This window comes from Hippopotamus amphibius, chromosome 4, assembly GCF_030028045.1.
Source record: "Hippopotamus amphibius kiboko isolate mHipAmp2 chromosome 4, mHipAmp2.hap2, whole genome shotgun sequence".
In the NCBI taxonomy this organism is placed as follows: Eukaryota; Metazoa; Chordata; class Mammalia; order Artiodactyla; family Hippopotamidae; genus Hippopotamus; species Hippopotamus amphibius.
The window spans coordinates 133,444,789-133,458,068 of record NC_080189.1 but is presented as its reverse complement, the minus strand read 5'-3'; the positions used below and the strand labels follow the sequence as shown (position 1 = coordinate 133,458,068).

At 39.7% G+C, this 13,280-nt stretch overlaps 1 protein-coding gene across 19 annotated transcripts in view; it reads right to left on the bottom strand.

Moving 5' to 3' along the window:
- ZNF438 (zinc finger protein 438) overlaps positions 1-13,280 on the bottom strand; it is a 174,001-nt gene that overhangs the window by 156,604 nt on the left and 4,117 nt on the right. Inside the window, exon 2 of one of the 19 annotated variants that reach the window (XM_057732904.1) lies at positions 8,052-8,194. The exons of the other annotated variants lie outside the window; for them this stretch is intronic. The gene's annotated coding sequence lies outside the window, so the exon portion shown is untranslated. The remainder of the gene's footprint in view (positions 1-8,051; positions 8,195-13,280) is intronic. 19 annotated transcript variants of the gene reach the window in all.

Below are 13,280 nucleotides of genomic sequence, written 5' to 3'. Positions count from 1 at the left end.
CTCAGATAGATGACTTCTAAAGTTTCTTCCAGCTCTAAAATTTTATGATTCTAAAATCTAATCCCTTAATGACTCATTCTACTTATTGCTAATTAACTGCTTCAGAAAATCCTATTAAATAAAAATAGTAAGCCAAGCAGTTTTCATTTTATGTTTCGACACTTTCAATATTTTATATTGCTGAGTTACAGCCTTATAAAGTTGAGTCATGGCATAAAGTCACAGGCCTGCAAGCAAGGAGAAATATCTAAGTCATCCTGCTACTATTTAAAAGCCTTACAGTCAAACTATAATATTACTAGTATCTTCTCAAATAGCTCAAAGTATATCCCTACATATTACCTCATTTATTCTTTTTTAACAGCTTTATTGAGATATAACTCACCTACTATACAATTCACCCTTTTAAAGTACACCACTATTCATTGATTTTAGTATATTCAGAGTTGTGCAACCATCACAAGCCATTTTAGACTGTTTTCATCACCCTGAAAAGAAGCTCCCTACCCATCAGCAGTCACTCCCGATCTCCCCGCCTCCAACTCCCCCAGCCCACAAATCTACGTTCTCTCCCTGTGGAGTGGCCCATTCCGGACACTTCATATAAATGGAATCATACAATATATGGTAATGTTTTGAGATTCATCCATGTTGCAGCATATGTCAGCACTTCATTCCCTTTTTCTTGCTGAGTAATATTCCACTGTGTGGATAGACTATTTTTTGTTTATCTATTCATCACCTGATGGAAATCTGGGCTGTCTCTACTTTTTAACTATTAGGATTAATGCTGCAATGAGCATTCATCTGCAAGTGCTTGTGTGAATGTATGTTTTCATTTCTTTGGGGTATATACCTGAGAATGGAATTGCTGGGTAACCTGTGTAACTTCATGTTTTTAACCTTTTAAAGAACTGCCAAGCTCTTTTCCAAAGTGGCTGCCCCCTTACACATTCCCACCAGCAATGTACAGAGGTTCCAACTTCTCTACATCCTAACGCTTGTCATTAGCTATCTCTGATTATAGCCAAGTAGTGACTATGGGTGCTATCTTTTGTGGTTTTGATTGCACACCCCGAAGACTAATGATGTTGAACACCTTTTCATGTGCCTACTAGCCATTTGCAAGCCTTCTTTGGAGAAATGTCTATTCAGATCCTTTGCCCATTTTTTAATTGGGTTATTTGTCCTTTTTATTACTGAGTTGTAAGAGTTCTGCATAAATGCTGGTACAAGCACATCATCAGATACATAATTTTCACATATTTTCTCCCACTCTGTGTATCTCACCTCATCTTAGTGCAGCTACTTGCACTAAACAAACACTGTGTGGCTATCCCCATTTTACAGATAGAATTGGCATGTCACAGGATTAGAGACTTGACGACTGGCTGACTCAAAAGCAAGCTTACAGCTGTGTTCCTGTTTTTATTAATTTAAAGAGGCCAAGTATTGATAACAACATTGGGACAGAACACCCAGGGAGTCTCCCCCAGTTCAACCCTGATGCTGTCCCGTATCTAGAACTAGAAAACACTATTTCCAAGTTATATCAAAGATGGTTCATTCACTGACTTGAAAAATAGTTATGAAGTGTTATGTAGCAGGCACTGTGTCTGACTCCTAGCTCAGGATGCCTTAGAGAACATGCCCCAATCCTTGTCCTCATTAATCTTACAGCAAACAATCCAAAGAAAGAAATCTTTCATCTTAATGCTTAAAGATCCACCCTTAACTCAGAAGAAACATTACAGATTTTAATGTAAGTAACATCCTGTTTTTAAAAAAAATGCAAAATGCCAAACTTACTTTATGCCTTAGGACGACCTTGTTTTGAGTATTGGCCTTCACAGGCCATCACTCGCTTCTTATAAATCCTTTTTATAATGCAACAACGCTTACTTTAACAACACCTGTCAAAATGAAACTTGACTAAAGGAGGAAAATACTCAATATTTTTACCTTTAATCAGAAAAATCTCAAGGTTCCGAGGTCTCTATCCTGGCCAGTTCCTACTCCAGGCCGAACAAAAATATTATAATAGCTCCACTAAACACAAAAACAAAAGTACAGAACAAAAATCCACCAACTTAAGAAAGATAGTTCTAACCCCAACTATCAAAGCATTCGCTAAGAAAGGCAGCTCTAACCCCATCTATCAAAGCATTCCTAATACAGAGCAGGACGATGAAATAATCCTCAGAAGACTGAAGGTCCTGCCCTCAGTGGCCTAGGCGGACTTCAAATTTCTTAGGCTGGTGTTTTTTTCTCTTAAAGTGTTCCCACCAATGTTATATTCTAAACTATAATACATCTATGTTCTTTTGTTGTTAAAAAAAATTACCTTTCTTAATTAGGGTCAATATAAGAATTTGTTGAGAAGGAAAGACAGAACTCATAGCTTATTATCAGAACGACATCTGTCTTTACTGTGCAAACTTAGTAAATGAAATAACAGCCAGCAAGTAAAGCCAACACTGGGGAAGGTACACCTGCCTACCTCACGGTTTTGGGTGTCCTCAGCACGCCACTTTGTAACTGGAGGTCCCCATGCTCCCTCTGGCGAGAGGTGCCTAAGGATTAAGGAGGCACAGCTGAGCCAGGGGAGCAACCCAAGGTGACCCCGGGGATGGCCGGCTGCAAGAGGCAGCATCACCGTCCAAGACAGGGCTTTGAACTTTTGTCCACACTGTGAACTGGGAGGCCAGGTGTTTTCTGGAGGCATCTCAGGGCTGCTCTGGGGCCAGAGAAGAGCTAGAAGCGGACAGAGCACTGCACGTCACCTGTCTTACATACAAGGCCTCCACGGACGTTTTCTGAAGACTGAAATTAGACTGCGACGAAAAGGTCTGAAAACCTAAGTCTGGAGGAAGTCCTGGCCTGGCAGACAACAATGTGCATCAGATCTGAAAGACCGAGGTGAGGACAAAAGGGGAGAATGAATAATGAAGCTGGGGGGTGGGGGGGAACAGAGTCAAAAACAGGAAAGGGTGCGGAATAAGCCAAGGGTCAGGGTCAGGGTCAGGCCTTTATCCACTGAAAAGAATGCCTATTGTGGAGCGGGTGCTGAAAGGAGCAGCCTGGGCTCCTTCACCCAGAAGCGCTCAACTGCTCAGATCTTCAAAGTGCAGCCTGTGGGTCCCAGTCTCTCCACCTTCTCTCCGCTCACCAGAAAGTAGACTGTCCCTCCTCTGATTGGTGGGTGTTTTTCCCATAACACTTGAATGAAACCCTAAATCCTCACTGCAGCCTGCACACACCTGCCCCTCCTCCGTCACCCCTCTCCTCTCACTCATGCTCCCTCGAGCCCTGGCCAGAGCCTGGCCATGCTGTGTCCAAACCCACATGCACTGCTGTACCCTGATGACACTCAAGTCTGCGCAGAGGTCACCTCTTCCTGTTCACACTATCACTCTCTGACCCCTGACACTTCTTCATTTTGCTCTCTGTTTGCCATCTGCCTCCCCACTAAGAGGAAGATCTACCAGGGCAGGGACTTTTTGACCACTGTTTTGATCTCAGGGGCCAGACCACCAAGAACAATGTGCCTGGGAGAGAAATGTTCAATGTTTACTGAATGAGTGAATGAATAAGTCATACTTGATCTGAGATATGTTTAGGTTTTTCCCCAAACCCCTCTCTATTTTCGTACCTGAACCATCAACCATGCCCTAAGCTTTACTTCTTGTTCACTGTGACCTAGGATCTGATCACCCAGATTTGCAACCACTCCTTTGCCTAAACTCTCGACTTTCTTGCTGGCCTGTCCTTCCCCTAAACCAACCTAAGGATCTACTTCTTCACTCCCACACCCCAGCCATCCAGAGGTCACTGCTAGAAAAAGCCCTGGCCGTGCCAACAGGGGACTATGCAAACACACGGTCTCCCACCAGTAGCCCATCCATCTTTTTTAGGGTTCCCAATCCAGTCCCTCGCTCACAGCTGACAGAAACAATTCCAGGCTTCCATCACTTTCTTCATGCTTCCTACTCTCCCCTCCACTCAGTAAAAGACCTCACCTTCACAGGAACAAAAAGAGAGGTCAGTAGGTCAGACTCCCTCAGTTTCCTCCATCCCACCAATCACCGATCACACGCCCGCTCTTACCTCCTTCCTGGCAGCGTGGAGGAAGGATGTCCCTCTTCCTGCCCAAAACTAATCTCCAACCAGAGCTCTGGAACGCAGCCACCCAGTCCACCTCCTTAGGGATCTACCCCATCAGTGACACACCCTTCCCCTCCCCATCTTCACCTTCCCCTTTGCATCAGGCTTCTTCCCCACTGCACGCAAATGCTCAAGTCTCTCCCACCATAAAACAAATGAACAAACAAAACTAATATACTTCCTCATACAGAGTGAAGTCAGAAAGAGAAAAATATCATATATTAATGCATATATGTGGAATCTAGAAAAATGGTACAGATCAAGTGGTTTGCAAGGCAGAAATAGAGACACAGAGTAGAGAACAAACATATGGACACAAAGGGGAAAATGGGAGGGGGTGTGGCGGGGAAGGGCTGGGGTGGGATGAATTGGGAGATTAGGATTACCATATATACGTTACTAATAAGAAAAAAAAATCAAATCATACACTTTAAATATATTCAGTTTATTATATGTCAATTATATCTCAATAAAAGTCCTTAATAAACAAAACGTACATATTCAAAAAGTAAAAAAACAAAACAAACAAAAAAAAACCCTAATATACTTCCCCCCAGACAGTCCATCTCTCTCTTGCCTTTGTCCTCTTGCCCCCTATCTCTTCACAGCCAAGTGTCCTGGAAGACAGCCTGAACTCACTATTTTACGGCTCCTCTTCCCTGCTCCCAATTCACTACTCGACCCTCTGAGATCTGGATTTTGCCTGCAAACACAAAACTGTTCTCTCCAAAATACAGGTGACTTCTCAGCTGAAAATTCACTCAGAATTTATTAGCCCTGTCAATTTAATATTGACATCCTTAATCTTAAAGTGCTGTCTCCTGGCTTCAGTGCCATTATTCTCTCTTCGTGTTCGACTTTTGCGGACCCTTCTTGGCAGTCTGCTTTGCTACCGACTGTGTCATAAAAGCCTCTCTATGTGGTGGAGCAGTTACAAGCCCGGGCTCTGTCTTAGTCAGCTTGCGCTGCTGTAACAAAGTACCATGACTGCGTGGCTTCAAGAACATAACTTCATTTTCTCACAGTTCTGGAAGCTGGCAGCCCAGTGTGACTGGGTCCTGGTGAGAGCTCTCCAAATCGAATGTTAGGTAACAATAACGGTGCAAGTACAAGAACTCTAAAGCAACAGAGAAAACTGGTGTCACGTGAAAATATCAGGGTACAAAATTTTATATAAATATGTAAAACATACTCGTGAAATAAAAAAGAATCTATCATAATCATCACAGGAGAGGTGTTCAAGGAACAGAGCTTATTTCTAAACTCTTTGCTAAACAATTTGAAAAATAAATTTTCATAGAAAATATAAATGAAAAACTTCAATTGAAAAAAAAAATCACTAAGAACAATTTCCAATCTAACTTTCCCTGTTTGTTTCCTGCTTACCTCATTGCCATCCGTATTAACTAGGATGCAGGCCAATCTGCTGTGACAAAACCAAGAATACAGTGGCTCAAATGAAAGAGGAGTTTGTTTCTCTTGCATGTAACGGTTCAGGGCTGGCAAGTGGCCCCAGGATGGTCCAGGGACTGAGGTTCCTTCCGTCTTGTCCCACTACCCCCTGGGGACACTGCCCTGGTCTGCATGACAGGAGCTGGCTCACAACACCTCACTCACACAGGTGGATAAAAGGATATGACTAACAGCAGATTTGAACACAAATGTGATTTAGAAGTTGCACACATCACCTCCACTCTCACCCACTGGCCAAAACTAAGATATGTGGCCTCATCTGCCTACGAGGAGCCTAAGAAGTATGATTTCTATGTAGGGGCTACGGGCCGTGCTAAGTATCAGAGGTGGGAGGGTATCCTTCTTCCCACTCAGGACAGTCATCTCCTTCCTAACGGGATAACCTAAAGGCCCATCCAATTACTGGATTCAGCTCAGCATCTACAATCTCTGGGCAACGCACAATCTCTGCAACAGATATCGCTGTGGCTCCAGCCCAGCCCAGTGACCTGCAAACTTACAGACCAGCAACCGTTTGCTCTCTGCCACCACCATCACACCCAAAATACAATGGAACAAAAATAAGACGAATGCAGTTAAGTCTCTCATTCTGAAAAGAAAAGAATGGCAAATACACATTCTGACCAATGACGAGACACTGCTGGACAAGAAAGGCAAAGAATCCCCCCTCCACCAGGGAAGCCAGACCCTTGGTTAAACACCGTCCTGTTCTTGGGGGGGGGGGAGAGGGGGTTCTCCTTTGTCAGTTTGTCTGCTGGAGCCTGGCTTTCCCTTTGGAAGATTCTTCTTTTCCCCCATCATCCTTTCTAGCCATATATGAAGTGGATGTGGAAAAGTATGGGCTCCAAAGACGTGGCAAAGAGCTGGTGCCAATTTAGGGTCAAGGGTTGCTTTAGGTGTCAATGTCAAACCCACCACAGGCTTTTACAAGCCAAACTTGCAGCATCTTTGACAATATAATCCTCTCAAAACTTCAACAGGGCTGTTTGCCATCAGTCAGTACCACGTGAAAGTAACCACAACTAAAAACAGTCTGGTCGTAGATACTAAGCTTGTCTTTTCTCCTCCTTCATTTGCTGGCTTCTGGGGCAGATCCATCTTTCTCTTCCCCTGATTTAAGGTGAGCTACCTTGAGGTCATCTGACTCATGACAGGAGGATTACACTGCCACACCCCCGTGACTTGAGATAGTTCTTCCCGGCTGACTGATTTCAGGCTCAACCATTTCGTTTGCTTGGGCCGATAAAATATGAACAAAAGTAACGCATGCCAGGTCCAAGCACCTGATTCTTCCATATCCCTTTCCTTCTGCCACAGAAGAGCAGTGTCTCCAAAAAGCCTTTTCCTTTGGCTTCGTGGAACAGAGAATGTGGAACAGAGCCACGGATATGTCATGAGTAAGAAATAAACCTTTGTTGTTGTAGGGAACTGAGACTTTGTATTCTTAAGTGCAGTTTTACCTGGCAATGGGGAAATTTTGATGGAATTTAACAAGTAATAAAAACAAGTCCCTCAAATTTAAGGATTTGTTATTCAACAAAGGACATTCTAGACAAAGTTAACACACAGGTAAAAGACTGGGAGTCTGTGTCTGCAACACCTAAAAAAAACAAAACAAAACACCAAGGGATTTAATATCCAGTGTAGCCAAGAACTCTTGAAAAATAACAATAAAAAGACAGGAAATGCAATTGAAAATTGAATAAGAGACAAGCAGACAATTCACCGAAAATAAAATCAAAGTGGTCACATAAAATACAGGATGCCCCATTAAGTCTGAATTAAAGACAAATAATGACAAAAATTCAGTATAATTATGCCCTATTACACAGTATATACTTACACTAAAAAAGTACCTGTTGTTTCTTTGAAACTCAAATTTTATAGTGTCCTATATTTTTATTTGCTAAATCTGGCAACTGTAGGTGAAATCTATGTGGCTAGCTAGTGAATGAAGAGAAATTCAGCCTCACTAGTAATCAACGAAATGCAAACTAAACCTACGAGATACCATTTTATATCCACTCTACTAGCAGAGTCCAGAAAACAAGGCTTTTATTGAGGAGCATATAATCCTGTTTTTTCCCATTTTACTACAAAAGATCACCTAGCCTCAGATTCTTTTTTGATCATACCACTAGGCAATAAAAGCCTGACTATTCACTGTATATGCAAAGAGAAAAACCACATTTCAAATTCATTATTTTATATGGTAGATAGTATAGAAATAATCCCAGTAACTATGGTCAGGCATTGAAGACTTTCTCCTAGAAAACTTAAGTACCTATTTAGAATAAATTTATAAAGATGAAAAGTTGAGGACTGAATATGCTTGAGTATCATTTAGTAGTTAATCAATAGGTCTTTCATAAAGAACATCATGACATTAGTTTTGCTACTAGGTGAAGACTAACCTCTTAAGGTTAACTCTCATAGCAGGTCAGAAACTTGGACTGTCAACAAAAACGAGAATCAGGCTTCACATTTTCAAAGAGCTTTCACATAAAAATGCTTTATCCAAATCACAACTACAGCTTTAGCACCAGGGGATACCCATCTGGAAGGCAAAGGTAAGTAAGACACAAAAGCTGTAGGTTAAGGAAGGAAATGGGGAAGCATATAAACGCAACATATACGGCACCCATTCTTTTTTAAATATTATGAGATTATTTCGTGTAAATACGGCATGTAGGATATTTTAAATTAAATTTCAATACGAAAAATAAAGTATACCAACAACTTATTTTGCCTTCTTGAACCTCTAGGATAAATAATGCCCTCTGAGTTTAATGTCTCCATAGGAAAACATTTTTAAAACTAAAATATTACTGTGAGATCAATTTAGAAAAAGACCAACTATTTTGTCACAGTTCTGGGAAATAGTCGTAAATAGCTCTTTATTTCATTCTGAAGAATAAAAATACTTTAAAATAAATATTAAACGAAATCACTTTATACAAATGGTACTATGACTTAATAGTTGTAGTAAAATGATTCACAGATACTAATATGATTCAGCCTACCTTACATAAAAGAGATGCAATGTAATCATGAAACCTAAAATGTTAAGAATAGTTGCGAGTAAACTTTCAAAAGGTAATCATTTCTAGATGTACCTCTAAACAGAAAAAAACAAACTTTTAGATCTATAATTCAGCCTGCATCAAGACTAATGGCAGGCATACAACACAACACCCCCCCCCCCCACAAGAGAGAAAGGTAAACATAAAAGTAACACAGCTTTCACCATAATGTTGAAAGCATTAAAGTACTTCCATAAATCACATATTACCTTTTTAACTACATATGAAAATAATCCTTGAAACAGCCTGGGTCCCAAATATCATAGAATCCTGAGGCTAGCAGATAGGAAACAAACCATATTCACTGCACCCCACCTTTTTTTTTTTCAAAGTTTCAGAAGAAAAGCAAAATCAGAAGTGTTATATTAGCACCACTGCTAACAAAGGTTTAACACAAATGTGGAAAATGTAAAGTACCTATTCTCTAACTTCAAGAAAGGAAAAGATTATTCCTTGGCTCTTGTCCCAAGCTAGGAACAAGTAAACACAGAACCTGTTTTAAATAAGCCCCAATCAATCAATTCTTAAACTCTACTCAATATTTCTCTCTACTTAAGTAGAGAGCTGAGAAAGTCAGCCAATCAGGAACTGCCCCCCTTCAGTACCCTCACTCCCCAAAGCTGTCCAGTGCCTAAATTCCAAGTTTAAAGTCAACCAACCCTTAAACTGTCTCAACTTTGAGAGAAAAAAAAAAATCCTAAAACTCCATGCTTCCTCAAAATCCTACCTAAGTACCTCTCTGCCTGTTTTGAGGACCATATTCTGCAAGTATAGTTCTCCTTTGTATGAAATTCAGCTTTGATTCAGCTGTACTTGAGTGTGGTCTCTTCCTTCAACAACACAATAAATATTATGGTTACTTGGTTATTAGCATTTTTCTTCATGGAGGTAACAAAAATATTTTTGTTATAATAATTCAATTTTATGGACAGTTGAGAATCTTCACCTTTTAAATCTAAGTATAATCCTTTTTGCCCAATACACAACTACAGTAACAAAGGGGTCCTTTTCCTTCTCCTCTCAATCCCAGACCCACAATCTCATACTATCAATGGTTCAAACCCAGCTGATGGATGTATCATATGAAATGCTAAAATCTCCAATTACTGAAACTTGTGTCAAGAATTGAATATCATCAATTAGTCCTCAAACAACATAGTAACTGTGCAAATATTTAAGCAGATATTCTTTTTGATCTAATAGAAATGACAGCGCGGCTTGATTTTTTAAGATCTGAAAACCTAAATTCTAAATCCTATCTTTGAAATTGGTTTCCTTGGGTAAAGTGACCATCTGATCTTCTTAAAATTTTTCAATCTAGAAAATAAAGTGACTGTCCCCAGCTCCTATCACCTCACAAAAATGATATATGTACTCATTTAGAATAAGATGAACTCTAAATGTTTCAGAAAGGAAAATAAAACTGAACCATTACTTTATAATTGTGTTTGTTGCTAAAGTCAAGTCAGTTTGAGGTTTAGGTCAGCATGGGGTAAAAGCAAGAGAAACTGTCTCAACTTGACATAAAAGATGGCTAAAGAGAATAATATAGGTTCTAATCACAAAATTAGAACGAATGGGAGTCCTATCCCAAACATAAATCCCTCTATCAGACTGGCAAAGTGAATCGTGCAAGAGGGTTGCCTGACCCAAGTACACTCAAATACAGCTGAGAGCCATGTCTTTGGACAGCTTTTGGACCCGGTGTTCTCAAAAAACGAATTCTAAATAGCAAGTAGTGCTACCTTACGGTTTATCAAAGTTCAGTGAAGTTTCTGCTCAAGTCCAATCAGAGTAGGATTACAAACACTGAATTACCAATTGATTCCAGTAACAACACTTATATCGGACTAGGTGTAGAAAGAAACCAGAATATCACTGCAAGACCTGCCATTCTGGCATGTTGGTTATTTTGAATTAAAGGCACTCAAGAAATAGGTGTAAGGACACTCTGATTTCCTTTGTCCCTCCTGAAAGCAAGAGATAAAACTCCCATGTGACAGGTACCTTCCCTGTACCAGAAGGAAGACATTCTTAACAGCAGAGGCAGAGAACTGGGGGCTGAGAAATCTGTACAAACAAATCTTACTACAGTAACCCTTATCTTGCTGTTACCTTTACACCACTCACTACCCCGGTGCACACCCCTTTGTCTTGTCAACTCTTCACAAAGTTATTGTTTCTGTGTCTAAAATGTGCAAAAGCTTCCTGCTCTGGTCACATCTTCACATGTTCATTCTCCTGTGAAGGCTCCCACGTATATGGAAAATTTTAATAAAATGTGTATGTTTTTCTCCTGTTAATCTGTTTTTGTCAGTTTAATTCTCAGGCCCACCCAGAGACCAAAAGAGGGTAGAGGAGAATTTTCCCCCACCTACAGTGTCAAGAGGCCTATTTAGTTAGGTTAGGCATAGATTTGGTGAATTTATCCAGAAACTGTCAAATTTATGAAGAAAAGAATCCATGGAGAGGCAACATAGCTCAGTGGAAACAGTTAAAACTACATTATGAGTTTGAAGACCTTCAGTAAGTTACTTAATATCTCCGAACCTGTTCCCTCGTCTATAAAATAGGAATTATTTCACAGGACTGTCAGAAAGATTAAAAGAGATAACAATAAGTAGCAACTTTAAAAATGTCCTAAGCATCTGGACCTCTGAGTCCTAGACTGACTTTTGTCACTAACTTGTTATAATACACATGACAAGTCATTTGATCTAAGTCTGTTTCCTCATCTGTCAAATAATGGGGTAATGCATACCTTACACATTTCACGGGGTATTTATGGCAATCACATGTGAAAATTAATGTGAAGAGGGTTTTTCAAATATACAAAAACTCATATAACTGGGAGATAATTCCATCTGTACAAAAATGAAGAGGTTTCACACTAGCAAACCTGTTACAACCCAGGATTATATAATGCCCAAATTAAATTAATTCTATTAAGAAAAAAATCCCATGCCTGAAAACATACCCAAAACAGTAGACACACTGGCAACTGCAAGGCTATTAGCTACAAGAATTCTTTTCCATGCAATAAATGAACCAAATTAGCTCAGCTCTCCAACAAACTAAAAGCAGCTCAACACAATCTTTTGTTCAAGTCAGGTGTTTGCCACTTAAAACTACCACTTCAATTTCTAAAGCATCAGGGAAAAAAGAAAAGGAAAGAAGAAAGCTATATATTGCAGCGTTTCTCAGCTTCAGCAGTGTTGACATTTTGAACTAGAAAATTTTTTTGATGTTGGGGTTGCCCTGTGCACTGTAGGATATTTAGGTGCACCCTTGGCCTCCACCAACTAGATGCCTGGAGCAACGCCCCCCACACACAGTTGTGACTACCAAAAATATCTCCAGACATTGCCAAATGTCCCCAGGGTGAGTTGGGGAGGGGACAAAATCATCCCCAGTTGAGATCCACTGGGTTACAGTTGTAGCACTACATTCCAGTAGTATTTATCTCACATCTCTCTCTAGAGACTGGTGGCTTAGAATGCAGTTTGAAATGAACAGTTTTGCAATATAAGAACTCAATAAATAAATACTGTCTGCAGGACAGTAACATCTTAAGAAGACTTACAGGTACGGCAGGGAGTTATGGTTAAACTCTCTCTTCCATCAACATGCTGTTTTTGCTTCATCTAAGAATTCTCTTCTTGTGTGCCCTTTTGGGGTGACAGCTTGGTTAACCTGTCACTAAAGCTTAGTCTCTACCCAGACTTACTAATTATATTATTCATTAGTGTTTACGTGAAAAAAATATATATATCAAGCCTCGCGATTTTAATTTCTAAGCAGCCAAATATGAAATGAATCAAAATAAAGTGCTACTTATCTATTTAAATTATTAAAATTAAACATATTCAAACACTTAAAATAAGTAAAAGTATACAAATTAGTATTTAGCTATCACTGTAAATATATAATATGTATGTTGAAGGTAATGTGCAAAAATAAAAGAAACCATAAAAAGTATAATTTTAAGAATTATATTTAATGTCTACTGTATACCATCACTAGGCTAGACACATGGTTTTCTACAAGAAACAATTTCCATATATCAATACTTACACTGGTACTCTTAACATAGTAGTTTTTAAATTTGCCTAGGTAAATATAAACTTTAAAAGAAATTTGGATAAGTTATCTAGGATGCTACATTTCACTTGTTCAGTGTTAGAGTGGCTTCTGTTGTCTTCAAATAGGAGGGCTGACCATCACTCCCCCTCTGTAGGGAGCTCTACCTGACCTGCTAAAATTAACCATCAGCCTGCTCTCCCAGAGCCTGAACTTAAAAAGTGACAAAGTCTGAGCCAGCAACAGGCCAGTTAAGATGCAATTCTGCTTTATACCATATCTAATGTTCTTAAGGAAGCTAACTGCAAATGTGGTTAAAAAAATAATAATCACTTCAACTCCAAAATTTAGGGATGCTACAACAGCAGATTTAAAATTTTGTGAACTGCAAAATAAGACGGCACATCTTCACTTTTATACTCGTGGAGGGTTCCTGTTTAGAGTTCTGGTGGACTTGGTTATTCCGATCGACTGCCACTG